General features: G+C 49.3%; 1 protein-coding gene across 4 annotated transcripts in view; it reads right to left on the bottom strand.

The window, feature by feature from the left end:
* Positions 1-14,068, bottom strand: part of CASZ1 (castor zinc finger 1) — a 247,674-nt gene that overhangs the window by 165,868 nt on the left and 67,738 nt on the right. For all 4 annotated transcript variants that reach the window (XM_009289629.1, XM_009289632.1, XM_009289631.1 and 1 more), the window contains exon 2: positions 9,426-9,569. The gene's annotated coding sequence lies outside the window, so the exon portion shown is untranslated. The remainder of the gene's footprint in view (positions 1-9,425; positions 9,570-14,068) is intronic.

Below are 14,068 nucleotides of genomic sequence, written 5' to 3'. Positions count from 1 at the left end.
CATGCTGGGCTGACCGCGGGGGTTTGGGCTGGCTTCAGGCCATGGGGTGCTGCGGGGTGGGGTGGGGCAGGAGGAGCTCGTCCGGCTCCTGGGACCGCCTGCCGCTCCACAGCCACAGCCTTGCTCCCTGGCCCCGGATAGGGAAGGGGCCATGCTGCCCTGGGTCTGCCGGAGGCTAGGTGGGGATGGAGAAAATAAAGGAGTCTCCTGCCCTTGCAGGAAACGACGTCAAAAGCTTGGCCTTTGGCAAGGGTTCAGAGGTTTGCTCTGGGTCTGCAAAGAGAGCTCACACAGGTCCCTCTCCATTAGCTTGTGTCTAGCACTGTCATGGGGCAGGGATTACAAATCTCCCTAAGAAGGCTTTTGGAAATCCCATCTTGCATTACCATTTGCATTAGAGCAGCCCCTAGAGAGAGCTGAGGCCTGGGCATGCTCTCAGAAAGAACCTTGGCCTGGGAGAGGTTTCAAGGCACCAGAAGAGACTGGTATAGAAAGGCAGAACAGCTCTGGGACTCGGCAGGGGAAAACCTATGCCCAAGGCCACTACCCTACCCAGCAGGCACACAGCTCCTAAAATCAGAAGAGAATCTAAAATGGACCTTCACCACCAGGAAGTTCCAGACCTCTGCAAGCCTCCAGAACAAAACCAAACACTTGCCTCAGGAGCAAACTCCAAACCCTGTCACTGCCTGAAGAGTCACTGAAGAGGCAAATTTGGAGAAGAAAATTTATCACTGTCTTCAGACAGCTCTCTTAATAGTAACTTGTCTTGCTCCAAGTTGACCCACTCCACTAATCTCATTTAACAAGTAAGCAACCAAAGAGTTCCCTACAAGGCTGGAAGCCTAATCATATGGGGGGACTAAGTGCAGAGGATGACCATGCACCCCCTTACCCACCAACTCCTCCCAGGCCAGGGGCACTACAACCACCCAGAGCCCCTGTCTTCTGTGATCAAAAGAGGTGGCCTCATGCCCTCCTTCATGTTGCTGCCTCTGCCACAAAAGACAAGCCATCATCTGTTTGCATAAACTGTGCAAAGATGCATCTCTCTTCCTCTCAATCCCCATCAACACCCTTTTCTCTTTTGCTTTGCAGTCTCCCTCTTCCTCTCTCCCAGGCAGCCAGTACAGAGGAAGCTACAACTGGTCTGCACTGGGAACTCTCCTGGTGTCCCCTGCCACAAGGAGTGCCATCAATTTACACTGCTCCTTTAAGACGTTATCTTTTAATTTGGTGCTCCCCCTTTCCCCTCCTCAACTAACTGATTTATTAGTTTACATCTCATAAATTGTAACCCCTCGCCTCCCCCTTCACCCTCCCAGATGCCATAAATCCCCTTCAGGACCTCGACACCCTTCTGCATGTGGTGCAGCCCCCTGCCCCCCAAAGTCACCTCCGAGTCCCCAGGGAGTGCGGGGCTCATTTGCTGGGGGTTTGGTCTAGCTCGTCTCAGCAGCTAATCCCTTGGGTGGCTCCTGTCAGATTATTAATTAGCTAAAGCGGATCGGCCCTGGAACAACATGCGGTTGGACTTCAGATAAAACAGGACGGCAGAGGCTTGGCATGTAGTTCTTTAAAGGGACATTGTCCCTTTTTTCTCTTGCCTTCTCCTGGAGTGGGAGGAAGGAAAGGAGGAGGAGACAGGCTACTTCCACAGCTGCTTGCACCCCCCCAGCAGTTTGCTGCCCTGGTCACAGGGCTGTGCTGCTCAAAGGGGAGTGAGCACAGGCCTGGAGGTGCAAAGGACAGGAATGGCAGGCACCATCCCCACCCTCGCCCTGTGGCAGCTAAAACTTTTCCAGATGTCGGGAAAGCTTTAAGAACCTGTTCAGAGGCATGCAGCACTCAGCTGGAGGGTCCCACCGCTCCTCACTGCTACCTCCCCTCTGCTGTCCCTTGTCCACTCATTGCTCCCTATAGAAAACTTGGTATTTGCAACTACCCCAAGAAATGAGGCAAAGGCTGTTCCAAGGGGCCATGGTCATCCCCACTTTGAGAACAGGTATTTTAAACCAGAAGAAGCCATCCAGTTTGTGTGTGCAGGTTTCAAAGCCCCCTTTCTTCTGCAATACAGCCCGCCTGGGCAGGATAAAGAGTGAGTGGTCTCATACACATTATACTGGAAAGCCTGCAAGAGCGAGCTGGAACGAGAGTCAGCGCAACCAATGCTGGGGAGCAGCTTACCTCCTCGCTCCCTTCCCATTTTGGATTGTTTTGACTCAAACCGATGAAGCTGAAATATCGAGTCACAACGGCACTAAACTTCATTACAAGCTCTTAACACAGATTACTTAATAAAAAACAGGCTGCTTTAATTGCTTTTCCCCCATTAGCATTTCTGGAGGAGAAAATTCTGATTAATTTGAAGAGGCACATTTCCCCCACCCCTCGTGCTGGCCTGTGAACCAGACCTCCTTCCCACACCAGCCTTGTCCAGAAGAGCATCCCAGAGAGCAAATAGAGAGCCCAAATCCACACAACTCTGAAAAACAAAAGGACTAAGGGCCTGGGTGAACAGATGGGAGTAATGGAGTGAAGCAAACAAGGGAAAGAAAAATCTCCTCTCCTTTCTGGCAAACCCATAAAAAGTGGCACAGGGGAATGAGAAGTGGGTAGAAGAGACCAGGATAAAGGGAGGATAGCTAGCATGGCAGGGTTGAAAGAGCAAGCCCAGAAGCTGCTAGGTGACTGATTTGGTGGGGTCCTGGGAAGCACCTTCACCTCTCTCTGCAGATAGGAAAGGGGTAAGAGGCAGCTCTGCCAGGGGAACATTGTGTGGATTTTCAAAGCTTGGGCCAAAAGCCTGGGAGCTCAGTGCTCCCTGCATGCACCTGGAATGGTCCCTGTTCAGGCCCTGCTTGGATAGCCGGTTCCAGAGGAGGGTAACCGCACTCTCCTCCTTGGCTGGTCACCCCCAGGTTAGGAGTGCTGGGAAGTCAGGGAGAGGCGGGGGAAGCACCCCTCATCGTCCAGCATGTCCCTCTGGGCTGGGAAAGCTGGGGCTACAACAGTCTCGTGCAAAGGAAGGAGCCTGAGCCTCTTGGGGGGAAAGCCAGAGCCCAGCTGCCTCGGGGAACAAGCAGGGCAGGCAGCAGTGCTGGGCTCTGCTGCTACAGTAGAAGATGACAAGAAGCTCACCTCACTCCATTCCCAGGACAGCTCTCTACCTTTATCCCTAACTGTTTCAGGGATCGAGGATGTCCAGCTACCAGTTCCTCAAAGATCAGATGTCAGAGAGGACAAACCCCCTCTGCCCCACACCATATCTGACCAGCTCAGCTAGGATCTGCACTGCTCCACAGCCGAACGGCCCCAGGTAAAACAAGCCTACCAAAACATTCCTGGCCTTCGGGGCGATTGACTTCAGCTCCTGTTGTAACTAGCCCTGGCGAGGGAGGATGGCAACCAGGTTCCTGAGTAGGCTGTTCTCTAGGTCAGCACACTTCAGGGACATGGTAATGAAGTAGGAATTGCTCCCATGTGCCAACTCTTGTCAACCTTGCAATGTTTTGTGTTTTTCTTAAAGCCTGAGATCCTGCAAGAGTTTTGTACAACAATGTATGTATAGTGCTATCCCTCCCTCTGCTCACTCTGCTCTCCCACTAGCAGGGCACAGCAACCTGAAATGTGATCTGTGTGCATCCTAAACACATAGAAACCTCGGTATTATTAAGTCTTACAGTTGGGGGGAGGAGGGGAGTAGCTTTTGACTTCTGAAAGGACAAGGCTAGCAATATTGTTTGCTCATTTTACTTTCAAACTCACCTTAGTTTGTCCTCTCCTCTTTTCTCTTGTATGTTCTATTAATGTACAGCTAAGACAAACTCAGCAAGAATCACAGGAAAGATACTGGGACAGATCATAAACTGCCCTGGCAAAAATCAGGATAGTTCTGCTGGCTGAAAATGCAGCTCTGCTGCTTTACATCAGCAGATGGCTTACCTGTGGCTCTTAATGGTTAATATATAACTGCAGTAATAACAAAAAAAAAGCCCCAGCATTAATACATAATTTGTCAGAGGCAATATGCTAAAACAGTCTTTTCATATTCAGCTCAAGTAGTGAGATAAGCCTCACCTCCAGTACTGCCCCATGGGCTGAGCACCAGCTCTGGAATGAGCCCTCAGTAGAATTCATCAGGGAACAGATCACATTCACTTTACAGTATTTGTTCATTTTTCAAATTTTTTGTTTTTATCAACAGATTTCTAAGAACTACATTTTGAACATGCATTTCCCTCGAACACTCATGTGCATACTTAGCACTGATTGCTCCAAGTAATTTCCAGCCAGTTTTCTGTGAGGAACTCCGGCAGGTCAGCGTCCCTGTTGGCTCCCGCTGGACAGCTGCAAGACAGATGGACAGACAGCCCCACATACAGTGCCTACCAGAGCTGAACGTGTTCCTAAATGTTTAGTGGAACCCTGCAAACTGGCAGAGCACTATTAACCTTTTCTTTTAGCTAGCTGTTTCATCAGGGTGCTACAGAACTGCTGCCTGCACCCCAGCTGAGAGAACTGCCGTTGGATCTAGTAAAGACAGGAAGAAATACTGTCATATGGTTAAAGGAATCAGGAGATCTGGCTTCTCCTCCCAACTCTGCTTCTGAGTCATTAGTAGCATAAAATCAGGTTTGTTACATCAGTGAAGCTTGAGTAAATAAACCACGACTCATCACCGTGTTTTATTTTGCAATACTTCAGTGGGCTCCTCTCTACAAATAAACACTATTAATGCTCATTGCAATTGCAGGTATATGGGGAAGGAGAGTGATAAAAGCACCTAAAGCAGTCTGAAACCTTTGTGAAGAGCAGCAGGGCAAAATCACAGCTTTTTTGAGGATATTGACTTTCAGAGTACAGGCATTTAAAAAAAAGGCAACCCTTTGGGAGATTAAAAGACAAATAAGTCATGCCTGCAGGTATGACAGAGCTGATGGGTAAGAAAGATTGGGAAACATCCCGATCCTCTTCTGAGGAGCCAAGGCTGAAATCCTGACTCCCCTGAGGTTTACGGCAAAACTCGTGCTTGCTTTAATAGAGCCAGGATTTAACCTCCATAAAGTTCAAGTGTGAAGACAGAAGCCTTAGGAAAGAGATGGCCATCTTCATCAGCAATGGCTCTAGGAGACTAAGAACACTATGAAGTCAGAAGAACGACTGAAGGTGGCAAGGAAAGCAAGGTCTGAACCCAAAAAGGCCTGGCCCAGTCCTCTCTCCTCCAGTACTGAACATCCTTTTTCCATCTGAGTTTTTAGGCAGGCTGGTCATCTGCATGACAGTCAGCCAGGCAACTGCCGGCCCTCACTTAAGCACTGGGCTTCTTTAGGGCTAAGCTGCTTCACATATCCATACACGTGAGCTCTGTGCTTGCACCTCACTGTACCACAGGCCCTGTACTCAGAGCTCCTTCAACACCTGGGAGGGATCCTGCCCAGCTGACTTCCTTACTGCCAAAAAACCTCTTCAGCTTTTGCACCTCAGACAACTATTCCTCCTCATGTGGTCAGCTGTAGGTGCAAAATCACTAGCTGCTGGGCACAGCAGGGCTTCTGAAAGGGCTTTGGGCTGTGCCTACCTTCAGTTTGAAACTAAATCATTCTGTGTCTCTCCAGAGCCTTATAAGTGTTCCCTCCTCAAACTCTGGCATCAGGGCCCTTCCCTGAACCTCTGAGCCTTTTCAACCTGCTTAGATCCCATTGCTGGACTTGGCCCTCCATTAGGAGGCTATATTAGCGTCTGCCACTACCCAAGTGAGCAGGAGGTGCTAAGGACTTTAGTGGATCAGGCTTCAGTCCCATTCCCAGACTAGATATGGTAAGGACAGCTATAAGGCCTGCCGAGCACATGATCGTCTTTTTCCCCTCCTTTGACTTCTCCCCATTCAGCTTTCCACAGCCGCCAACCAAACATCTGATCGAAGGCCCGGGGGAGGGAGTCAGAACTGTCCAGTCTGGTTATGAGTGAAGGTCATTGATCTAGCACAGACCAGGGATGCGGAAAACAGGGGAGGGAGGAAAAAAAACTCAGAGAGAAAAGAGAGGGAGAGAGGCAGGCAGAGACAGCGCACGAGTGAGCGCAGGGGAAGGCAGCGGAAGTGGCTGAAACAGTTTCACACTCCGAGACCCAAGGGCTGTTGTCAACCCGTCCTTCATGCTCACATCTTGTCACACTAGAGGTCAGGTCTCCCAAGCGTTCCTGGAGAGCTGAGCTAGCCCATATGGCAGGCAATATGTTAACAATATGGATCAGCTGCTCGTCAGGGCCTGAGCAGATGGATGTGACAACCCTGCTCTTATCCCAGACAGGCTTTTAACATCTTCCCTCTCCTCAACTCAGCCATACCGGAAGAGTTCTGCCCGAGAACTGTTGCCTCCAGCCTAGGTGGACCATGGGGCCACAGGTCAGAACAGGCAGCATGGAAATGCCTGCTTTGCTTTATCTGGATGGAAGCAGGCAGGGTAGAGCCCCATTCAGACCAGTGCAGGCAGGAACCGGGCCAAACTTTTATCCAGTGAGAGCGTGCTGTAAACGGAAAGACCTCGCTATAATCCAGATACGGTGCTATTAACTCCCAACCAGAGTGATACAGTAGATACTGTATTCAGATATATGTATATGGCATGTTACCACCAGATGCCACATGTTACAGTCTAGACTGAGTTTTGTAACTGCCTGGGAAAATTTTCTCTCACAGAACAAGTAATACATAAATAGATGTATATTTTAATGGGCAAGTTAAACTCCTCCTGGCAAAGGCAGGCAAGTTGATTTCATACACAGGCGGGTAAATTTCCACAATGATTTTGCAAGGCTGTTTCATATTCCCCAGCCCAGCTCAGGATCTGAGCCGTCAGGGCTGGCTGGGCTGGGCCGGCTGCAGTTCTGTGGAAGGCAGAGTTCCCACCTCACTCCCTTAGCAGTTGTGCCTATGCAGTGATCCCAAGGATCCTAGCAAAAATAACACAGTCAGCCCAAGTTAACCCCCAAATTTAGGTTTACTTTAGGATTGAAGCAAGTGGAAATATTTTGCAAATTCAAACACAGACAGAGCAGGTATTTCTAATCCTTTTCCCACTTTTTTTTAGCTTTTTCCCCCGCATAAAAGGCTACCCTTCATCAACTGAACAAGAAAACTCCCTCCAACCCTTATAGCTCTAGGACTAAACAGTCAGCTTGTGCTTATAAACAGAGAGTGAAAAAGCAATCACAGCCTAGGGATGGGCTCTGGAGAACGTGCAAACAGCCTCTGTAGCCCAAAGTAAATTGAGCTTGTTTTGAAAGTAGAAGCCATACAACTTGCTCCAGGGCCGAAGACTGGAACACAGGGATTTCTAGTCCAGAGCATGAGCGATCACAAAGCCACATGCCTGAAAGGCTAAATGCATCTCCTTCACTGAAGTGATGCTTGTAGAGCTAGGGGGACCTCAGAAAAGGGCTGGAGTCAAGGGAAATATTTCTATTGTCTCTAATGAGCTTCTGTCCCTCAGAAAACAGCCCCTGAAGGACACTCAGCTTTGTTCAGGCAATGCACCCAGGAGGTACTAGGAGGAGAAGGCAAACATCGAAAAGGATTACTGATCTGCAAGAACCTGAACCTTAAGGTTCACTTCAGCACTTGAGGAATTCGTGATATATCAGTCTCCTCCTCTTGCCTTCTATGCCTCTGAGGTCCTGCACATCCCAGGTCCATGTCAGATGGACATGCAGGGCTTTCAATACCAGGAGCTATACCAGCAGAAACCTTTCAAAGGGGTCACAGGAAAAGCTCCCTCTGATGGAAAAATGGACCCAGAACCTATACAGCAGCTTCCTCAGCAGAGTTTTTCCCCCGGATGTTGGGCCTCTCTGGAGAGGCACATAAGGATGTTTGGCAGAAAATTCACCTGCTACAGTCAAACCTGAGAATTTGTATCTTATTTGGTAAAACCTCAAGGCTCTTCATGTTCCACTACCCTATTCCCTCGGGCAGAGCTCTGATTTGCGAAGCTTTCTCACCTCTGGAGGCCTCTGGCATGTGCCACTTCTCTAAAAGGGGACACAGGCACCAGAGCAGCTCACACAGGGATAAAGGCCAGAGTTCCCTACATTAATTGTTCAAAAACAAGCTTTCCAAATAAAGCATGCCAGACCCTGGAGGAGTTTCAGCACTAGGAAGGTGTGGGAAGGCACAGTTCACCCATATCCCATCCTGAAGCATACTGTATTTACTGGCAGGTTTACTGAAAGCACTCAGGTCTGTAGGCTCTGAACACGCGGCAAGCACTAAGCCCTGCTGAGCCTTAGAGGATCATGGCTGTTGCTCTTTAAGGTAGGGCACTCAGAACATGAGTAAATTCCCCCATGCCACACACAGGCAGGGATGGACAAGGATAGCTGAAGCCCCAGACCAACATCTTAGCCCTGTGACTTTTCTCGTCTTCCCTCTTGCTAAGCCAATACAGTCCCTCCACCCTGATCCTTCTAGTTCAGGTCTCAGCTGTACCTGTGACTCACAACAGCTTTGGATACACTGCTTTGCCCAGGTATCTTTTGTGGCACAGCAGCAAAAGACAGAGGAACATGGTGATACACAATCCTCACAGGCACTTCAGGTGGCTGATCTTCATTCAGGCATCATCATCATCATTTAATGGTGCCAACACAGTATGGAGATAACCCCTGACAAAACCTCTACCCCCTACAGAGCAGACATAACATCATACAAAGCCCAGACACAGCGAGGATCCTCAGCCCCTTCTATCTGCAGCAGTATGGCAGTGCCACCAGGTGCCTCCCAAATCCCCAAACCATTGAGAAGAAATACATTATCCCACTGTTGTTATCCTACAGCTGCTTTCTTCTAGGCCATGTTGTGCCATACCTTTCTTTGTAGAGAAGCTGACGGGCACCAAGCAATGAAGAAAGTAAAATGCCTTTTAGAAACACAGAGTCCCACCCCCTCACAACCTTTCTGAGTTTCCCACCATGACCACAGACGTCCTCAAACTCCTCTTCTTTTGTGAACCAAGTCAATCAGAAACTGTCCCACACAATACTTACCCAGGGGACTCCCATGCTAGCCTGTTCTGGCATACGACTTGGCTAATTGTTAATACTGCACACCAGCTCATTAGGAAGAAGGAGGCTAAGAGAGGGAGCTGTTCAAACCAGCGCTTTGCTGTGTCAGCTGGGTGCCTATGTCTGTGCAGAAATGGGCAGCGATGTCAGGGGTTAACCCAGTCCTACTTGTAAGCCAGCCCAAGACAAACCAACACCCCACCATGCATTTACCACCCAAACCAATGACTTTCAGCAGCTCTTCTAAACTTTATAGGCTAGAGATTTCCCAGGAACTGGAATGGAGGCTCTGGAGAGCCAAAATCACTCACTCCAGTCCTACTTCAGAGCAGACGGTTTGATCACAGAACAAAAGCCAGTACCTTGCATTGAGAAGTCACAGGCTTCAAGGTCCATTCCAGTGTACAAAGGCAGGAGAGAAGTCAGGTTCTTTGTTCTAGAGGTGGTCTCAGATGAAGACAGGGTGAATTTGACTGTCTCCCTTCACTTGGTGAAGTCTCTTTGCCCTGAGGAGAGTTTCAAAAGGAAATGAATATTCCCTACTGAACAGTACAAGAGCTCAGGTGAATCACAAGCACAAGCAATGACGCCGGTCTCAAATGCCACAGCCACCCACAGACCTCAGCCCTTGGTCACACACAACAGTCCAGCAAGGCAAGGCATTTCACGCCCTGCCAAACACACTGCATCCCAATCTCCTTCTCTGCCATGTGTGGTGCTAGCAACTCAGAAGTCAAGGTACAAACCACCCAGGTGACCATCCGGTGGGCCACACACTCCAACTTTTCCCAGAAGAAAATCCAGGTCAATCAGTTGCAGAAGCAGCCTACAGAACTAAGCCACTTATTGCAAAGAGCTTCCCCCCAAAGCCAGCTGAGCGTTTCTGCACATGTGAGATCATGATGCCATCCCTCCTTTGTGGGGGAATCATTCGCTTGTGTTCATCTTACAACTACTGGTAGAACAAAGCTCTATCGTCAGTCTTGTACACCCCCACATCAAATGTAATTCCTCAACCCCAAAGACGTTACAAATATAACCAGACGGGACAAAGGAAGAATAATTATTTCCAGTTTAGTGAGGCACACAGTAATTAAGTGACTTGTCAAAGGTCACTTGGCAAACCTGAAGCAGAATTGGGAACCGAAACTAAATCTCTCAAATTTCGGTCCAAGAGCTGGACAACAAAAGTCCCACTTCCCTTCCTGTGCTCCTTGGATGCACACTGCTACCTTTGCAACAGGTTTCACCCTTCTCCCCGCTCTCCCTAGACAGTTAAGACAATTCCCTTCCATTTCCTGCATTGGAGGAAATGAATAAATACACGGATTAAAAGAACAAGAACTTTTACCTTACTTGCAAAATTAAAAAATGTCCTAGCTCCAACATTTGACAGAAGCTCAGAAGCTTCAGACTCTTCTGTGAGGTGGGATTTGTAGACTGGAGGGTTTTGGTGGTGGTGTTTTTTTTTTTAATTTCCATCAGACAAAAATAAAAGAAACAAAACAAAAGAGGGTTGCTGAGATCAATTTGTGATAGGTGCTGGGCCAAAGAAAATGGAGCCAAAGAAGTCAGAACCCTGCAACCAGCAACCTTTGTGTCAATTTAAGCAAATATTGTGGCGTTTCCATGGCAATCCCTGTTTTGAATATCCACTACACTCACTTTTTAAAGGGCTTTTCCTGTTTGCGTTTCAACTTCAAAACCTGTAAATATTTTCAGCCTTAACACATCCCGACCTCCCCCAGCCTCTGAAATGAGATACTATCAAAGCTCTGACATGAAGTCTTCTGTCTGCAGTACCCCAAAGCTGTGAAAATTCACAGCAAAAGCAGGTTGGCAACCCACCATGGCTGGGGATAGCAGAAGCACGGCTGGACCTTTGTCCCACTCTCAGCACGGTGCCAGCCTCTTTGCAGCAGTAGGTACAGGAGCCCGTTCCTTTCTTTTTTAAAACTGACGAGTGAAATGAGCCCTCGCAAACACACAGCACCGATATCATCAGCACAAGGCGAGGAGCACACAGCAGGTGTTTTGCAAGCCTCTCTCCATCCCACTCTGCCAGCTCAGGCCACCTCTGACCCGCCGCACCAGCCACGATTTCTGCTCGGAGCCTCTTCCTGTGACCTGCTCAGGGCTGGCTGCTTGCACAGCCCCAGCACTGCTCCCCGGCTTGACCTGCGCTTCCCTCCCTTCCCCTCTAACCTGAACTGAACTGAAGCTGTCAATCACAATGATTTATGCTATGCTGCGTCACGTGCAAGTGGGAACGAAGAACAGTCAACTTTCTCCTTACTTGCAACCTGGGCTAGGGTTCTCAAGCTTCCTCAGCAGCAGCTTGCAGGTACCTGCTGTATCACTCTGTCCTTGCTCCACCAACACAGAGCCCGTGGAGAAAGTCCTGGTGCAACCAGCCCTGGTCAGGTGCTGGTATCAGCTGTCAGATCTGAGCACCAGGAGCCTGGTGTTAACCCTCTCCCCAAAGCATAAAGCTGCCCCTGCATCTAATGCTGCTTTTTCGCATGCATGGAGGTCCACGAGAACACCTTCTGCTGCGCTTCAGAGACATGTCGAGGACTTTCATCCCCAAGCCCCCAGCTTCTGAAGCTTTGGCCTGCGCTGCCGGAGTGCAGCCCCTCCCAGCAGCCATGGGAGTGCACTGGTTAATTCTGAGTTTCCTGGCTGTGATGGATTTGTGCCAGGCCTCAAATGTTAGCTTAGTGTAATTTTTGGGAAGTCAATTTCCTTTGTTGTTTTTTTTCCTTTTTTTTTTTTTTGTTTTAGCTTTTTTCCTCTTTTCTTTTAAATGGAAAAGTAGGAGCATTTGAATGAACGTCAGGACAGGGCCATCCATCCATGGGCTGTAGTTTCCCAAGAGCATTTTATAGGCACCATGGTACGTGCACAGAACAACCATGGAAACAAACACCAAGTGACTCGGACAAAAGCCGTTATGCAGAATGCCCACAGAGGCAGCCTTGAGGGAGCGGTCCTGTCTCTCACACGAACAATGTCACTCCTCAGTCCTGACCACCTCTCCCGCAATGCCAGGTGCTTCTGATACCACCAGCAGATGATGCATGATACCTGCTGTCTTGGCCAGCTTCCAGCTCAGGTAATTACATCCTACAGGAGTTTCAGCTGGATATTTTATCCCTTCTTCACTTCCGGCCCTGGGCTGCTGCACTGGGAGTTGCTAAAACCCTGTCCAGATCCACCCCGGATGTGAGTGCGTACCGGGGGCTGGAGGGAATTCTGTGCATCCCTGCAGGTCCCAAGAGTTTGGTGCTACAGCAAACAACCTCCTCTAGAAATACATGACGACGTACCTTCTTACATATATCCCATAATACCCCCACCCAAGAATGAGATGCAGAGCTGGGAAAACGAAATTGGCCTGCCACACCAGGAACCAACAATTTCTGGAGGCGTGTGCTTAACACTGCCCAATGAAGCAGTCATTTGGGACATGGACACCGGCTACTCTCCTTCCTTGAAATGGAAACTCTCCTCCCATCATCTCACAAGCTCAGCGAAATTAAAACTTGCGGTGGCAGTGGTGTCAGGCTAAAGCCACAGCCGCCGGTCTGCCTCAGCCAACGGCATCACATGCCACAAGGGATACTAGTGGTGTTGAATGTACGGGAAAAGACGGACCAGGCTTAGAGCACCTACGAGAACAAGCCTAGCAGGGTTCACAACAAGCCGAATCAAAAGGTGAGGGTCTTTACTGTGTCTCTGACCCCTCTCACCATGCTGCCACTAAAAAGCCATGACCAGGAAACACTAGCATGTCCCCATGCTTGTACGTGAGCTCTATCAACCCTCTGTTTCGTGCCCTCTTTATCTTCTTCTTTCAGAAGATTCTGGACCAGATCCTCACCTGGTGTAAAATCAGTGCAGTTTCGGTGGCTTCAGTGAAGTCATGCCAATTTAAACGAGTTGAGGATCCGGCCCTCCAAGTTACTGGAGTTGCCAGTTCTTCCTTTGGATAATCCTGAGGGTGATTTCACAGCAAGCAGCAGCACAGGCCCAGCCAGACTGGCAGGATCAGCTGCGCTTTTCTACCCCCCACGAGTAGGGCGGTCTGTGGCAGAGTCCCTACTGTGAGACCCTGCTGGAGCAACACTGGGCGTATCGTCATCTGCTTCTTCTACTGAGTTTCCTTCTCTCTGTTGTTTAATGAGAGATAGATACAGCACAGAGTAAATTATGTTCGGCTTTGGATCCAGGTTTTGTAATTGCTCTTAGCAGGAGAGCTCTTGCCTTTCAGGGCACTGTGTCATACAGCACACCGAATACCCAGGCTTGCCGTGTATTTGGAGGGTGTGCAGGAGCAGAGCTGGTCACTTGTCCAGCAGCAAAACCCAACCAGGTTAGGTCTTCACTTGCTACTGTGAAAACAGCACGTCTTTATGAACAAACTAGATCTGGTTTTCCCCTACCTCCACTCCCACCAGCCTCTACTCCAAAGAAGGTAAAGAGCCCATCACTGGCTGGCAGCTGCTGAGTGAGCAGCTACAAATCCCTCCCTTGTCCCCAGTTCCACTATCGTCCTGCCATCTATCCGCACCACATCTCGCTGTGAAGGAAGCAGGCAACACAGGCACGGGGAATGTGGCACAGCTTCAGCAGGTACCGGGTGCGCAAGAACTTTCTGTGCTCTGCCCTCACAAGTCCTTCGCTATCCCCCCAGAGCAATTTTCTAGGCAACAGCGCGGTTGCATTCCCTTCCCTATCTCCTAATAAATATCATGCTAAGCAAGATGAGTATCTTCTTCCCAGACCAAGCAGCATGACCCACTTTCTGAATCAGGGCAGATGCAATTGGGCCCTGGAGTCCTGGACCCCTCCCAAAGCAGAGAGATTTTGTAACAATTACAGCAAGAAGCAGAAGGAATAGAAAAGTAATAAGTGATCAAAGAGTGCAGTGGTGGAGCTGAAGCTGTGGGGTAATTACTACTCCTTGCCATCCTACGCTCTGGCATTTTCCTAGGACACTGAA

Source organism: Aptenodytes forsteri, unplaced genomic scaffold (assembly GCF_000699145.1).
Source record: "Aptenodytes forsteri isolate BGI_AS27 unplaced genomic scaffold, ASM69914v1 Scaffold61, whole genome shotgun sequence".
In the NCBI taxonomy this organism is placed as follows: Eukaryota; Metazoa; Chordata; class Aves; order Sphenisciformes; family Spheniscidae; genus Aptenodytes; species Aptenodytes forsteri.
The sequence above is the reverse complement of the archived record's forward strand: the minus strand, read 5'-3'. Positions and strand labels throughout refer to the sequence as shown.